The sequence below is a fragment of the Coenobita brevimanus genome, chromosome 103, assembly GCF_032717465.1.
Source record: "Coenobita brevimanus isolate Jiangsu-jjx chromosome 103, ASM3271746v2, whole genome shotgun sequence".
NCBI lineage: Eukaryota > Metazoa > Arthropoda > Malacostraca > Decapoda > Coenobitidae > Coenobita > Coenobita brevimanus.
In genome coordinates this window covers 39311305-39315907 of record NC_137056.1, presented here as the reverse complement: position 1 = coordinate 39315907, position 4603 = coordinate 39311305, and positions in this window count along the sequence as shown.

Sequence of the window (4603 nt, the reverse complement as noted above, 5' to 3'; positions counted from 1 at the left end):
AAGGGTTTTAGCACGAGGGTAGGTTGGGGTTTATCGTCCACATACTGCCGTGTAGGGGAGAGCGACTGGTCACTCAATTTATATGTTTGGACTAACACAAAAACAAAAATGGCTCCGGGCCTCTGCGCTCTGTATGGATCAGTCAAGGATGGACGATGGATGGCTGAGTGGATGGATGGATGGATGGATGGATGGATGGATGGATTGCTAACACCAGGCTATTTTTTGTTTTTTTCTTTTTTTTTGGGGGAGTCGTTCTCTTCTTAGTGAATGGGATACTTTTCAGACTTACTAAAATATCATACCCCATTTCCCAGAGTTGTTCAGCATCATGGCATATACTCCGACCTTTACTATTTTCTTAAACTTTTTTCACATATATTGTTTTCTTGTTGTCCCACATCCCTTTTTCTCTGTATTCCTCTTTCTTCCCCTTTCCTCTCTTCTCCCCTCTCCTCTTTTTTCTTCTCTCCTCCTCTTTCTTCCCCTCGCCACCTCTTTCCACCCCATCCTCCTGTCCTTCCCTCTCTTCCTCCTATTTCCCCTCTACTCCTTTTTCTTCCCTTCTCCCCCTCTTTCCTCCCCTCTCCCCATCTCTCCTCCCCGCTAGCTTCCTCACACCTCTTGTCTTTGGCCTCGCTCATGACCTCTTATCAAATCTCTCGTCACCTCTGTCGCTCTTATCATTTCCCGCCCATGTTATCGCCCTCCCACACTCACACCTCCTCCTTCTGAGTCTTTCTTGCTCCTCCACCTTGTCTCCTTTCCCTCTTATATATTAGTCTTTCTGGCGGGTCCACCTTTTCTCTTTCTTTCTCTTTTCTTTTCTTAGTCTTTCTTACAGCTCTTAACTTTCCACATTCCTTCTCACTGGTCTTTCTCACAATTATGCTATGTTCCTCTCTGCTTTTTTCCCATCCTCCATTTTTTCTCATACGTTTCTTTTTTCCTCTTCCTTCTCCCTTCTTCACTCCCTTCTCCCTTCCTTCTCCATTTACCCTTCATTCCCCTTTTCCCCCTCCTTTTCCTTTCTTCACTCCCTTCCGCTTCTTTCTCTTTGCTTCTCCTTCCTTCTCATAACTCTTTTAGCTACCCATATACCCGCTTCTTCCCCTCTGTCGCAATATTTCATCCAACAATTTACTTTCTCCTTCCTCACTTTCGATCTGCCTTCACCTCAGTTCTCTCATTACATTCTTTGTTTCTCCTTCTCTTTCGTAACCTTGAATTATTGTCCTCGTCCTTTTTTTTCCTTTATGGCAGCCCTTCGTCCTTTGCGTCCTCTTTATTGAGTTCTGTTAATCGTCGGTATTTCGTCATTTCCTGTTTACATTATTCCTCATTTTTTATTGTTTTTCATTTACCTTTAGTGTGGTCTCTCTTCTGGTCCTGTTTCTCTCTCTCTCTCTCTCTCTCTCTCTCTCTCTCTCTCTCTCTCTCTCTCTCTCTCTCCTGTACCACCCCCGCCTCTCAAATACACTTGTACATTCTGCCGCATTTATCTTTTATCTCGGCTCTCCTTCCTTTTTTCACCCTAGATGATTTCTCTCCTTTGCTCCCTCCCTCTTTCCCTTACCTTCTACTTCTTCCCCCTCCCCCTCCTCCCCCTCCCTCTTATCTCAGCACACGTCAGCACTCTTATCACCGGCTCAGCACTTCTCACTTCTCCCTCCACAATGATTTTTCGATTTTTTCTTTTTTCGAACTCACTACATCACAAAATTTAGATTTTTTTTTTTTTACTTCCCCCTTTTTTTTGGTTTCATTACTAGATTATGATATTTATTTTTTATTATGTTATTTATTTATGCATTTATTTTTCTTGGTGATTTTTCCGTTTCTCGTTGGTTTCGCTGCAAGACTATTATTAAAGAGATTAGTAAAGAAAGATAATATTTCCCTCCCCCAATTATTCTTCTATTTTACCTTTAGAATATTGTAACAAAAATTAGTTTACATTTTCGTCCCGTGTAAGGTTAAGGAAATCACCATCTTTTATTAATTTACCATATTTTTCCTCGGCACTCCGTAAAGCTGTTATAGTGGCTGACGCTGCATCCTGTGAGGGGAGGGGCACAACAGACCTCCAGACACTTGTTGTTGTTGTTGTTGTTGATTCTCTCCTCAATTCGAGGAGACCGGGCCTTGCTGTAGCCCGGTTGCTGGTGGTTGTCTTGAGTAAATGTAAGGGGGAAGACAGGGCCTGGGGAATGCCCAGCACACACGCCCTGTCTTCTGGCTGAGTTGCGGTGTGTGTGCAGACACTTGTGTTCTGATCTTCCTTTATATACCGCTGCACTGGAAACTCACCTGGCGGCTCAGTCTGCAGGTGTGGGTGTAGCGGTGGGAGGAAGAAGTGAATAAATGATGCAGGATAAACATTGGTAACGCTGACAAACCCGTCCCCACAACACACGAGTGGAGAGAAGTGTTGTTTATGAACCATCCTGTTAACGAACCCTCTTAACACCTTTTTCTAAGCGGTTTATTTTGCTTAGTGCTCCATACTGTCCTATTCTGAGCTAATTAGTCCTTCCCATATCGGCATACTCTGCAGAAATAATGTGCTATAGGATATTAACCACCCTTATCCAAAAATAAATCGCTAAGGTAGAGGTGTTAGGGAGCCTCCATACCCCACGAGAATACGGGCCATGGTGAGTTTCTTGAAGGAGTTATAATCATTCTCAAATATTGGTAATAATTTCGCTGATAATAAATTCCCATATTCTTACACTCTTGTTCTTGGGCTGCTTTAAGATACGGAAGAATTTTGGGAGTGGCTGTGGCCGTCTGTCTCTCACTAACGTTTTCGATTCACTCGTAAATTTCAGCAACTTTAGCGAAGCCACACCACAGTACACCCTACCATCCTCTCACGCCACATCTCACCGTACCAAATCACTCTCCTACCACATCACACTTAGGATGTAGAAACTGAAAGACCCTGAAGCTTCCGCATCTAGAACTTTTGTAGGCTACTTGTTCTTCTTTCAGTCACCACACTTCGATACAGATTTTACCATTATAACCATTCTCTCACCCTCCATTTATTCCACGTGGCTAAAATACCACGAAGTACATTAATTTAGGTTTTCCATTACGTTCAGCTTCGTACCGCATAATTCAAGATTCCCGCCATTCGTCCTTGTGTATGTCTAAGTTACGCCTCAAACACGTCCAGGCGATTTTGTTTACCTTTCATTCATTCGTGCTTTTGTCCATCAGATACTGTCCACGTCTCACCGCGTTATCTCAGCGTTGGAACTAGTATAATGCTGTATAACACTTTCTTTACTCCCGCATTCACATTCATGCTTCCTGTTATAGCCTTATTTCTCCCGTTGCTTCTTTCTTTGCCGCATCTTTTCATTAGTTAATCCTCCATGCAACCAGCGGACTTAAGAACGCTGCTTCATTCACAGCACACTCCATTCCTACACCTGTTAGTGGCACATCACAGTTTGTTTCAGCACCTTTTCTAAACAATTTACTTTTATGTGATGTAAAGTAATCTACAACACATTATACTTTTTTTTTTTTTTTTTTTTGAGGGGGGGACGCACAAATTCAGAGTCCTGTCCAAGATTTTCAGATTACAGTTGCCCATCCTAGTGCGTCCGGTGTTCACAGCTAGAAATAGAGCAACTCCTGCTAATTACCTCTTCGTTTCGAAAATATCTACCCTCTTCAGAATTTTTCCTTCTACTTCTCTGAATCCTACAGCACATCCTAATCTGAATTAAAGTTCGCCAAATTCACTAGGGAATACACGATGGTCTTCTCACAGCCACAATACATAAGAGCACCAAATTTTTTCGTGTTGACATGGCTTGATGCTTTACCCCATCGTTCCTCTTGAAAGGCTTAAATAAGAATAATTGTAAAAAAGTGACTAGATGTTTTGACCTAAGGCACAGCTGAGCCAAGTTTGAAGCGAACTGGTAAAGAACTAAAGGAATGGCGCCAAATTGAGAAGTGTTTGGAAAAAGAAGGAAAACAAGAAAAATAGAAATCGCGGGGATACAGTAGGTGTCCACATCATGGTGCTGAGACCTAATAATCACCGTGACATGGCAGAGGTCTACATCACGTCAGCATACAGGGTCAGCTTCACATTCACTCAGCAGTCCAGTTTCACATTTTGCTGTTGCTTCGTCATTCGAAACTTGGTGACGCAGCCATCAAACGTCCCTTCCATAGACTCTCAACACCTTCAACACACCACCTAATATCATCTCACCAGCTCTGAATGCAGTAACCTTAGCAAGTATTCATTATAAACTGTGGACATTATGTATATTTGGTACCATATGTCTTCGGCTGTGTTATGTGATGTGCTGTGTTGAGGGCTGCGACGATCTCTCAGCTGCAGTTATATGTATTAGTAATGTGTGTGTGATCTGATAGGCTCTTGTTTCCTTTATTGTGGGATTTTGTTTTTACCTGCCTAATGCCGTGATAATCTAATTTAAGGAATGCTGTTGTGGTTGGCGGTGGTGGAGTGAGCTGATAAGTTAAAACGCTTGCCAGGTATGGATTACGGGATAACCAGGGCACTGAAATGTCATACTTCAGCAGCAGATGAGAGAGAGAGAGAGAG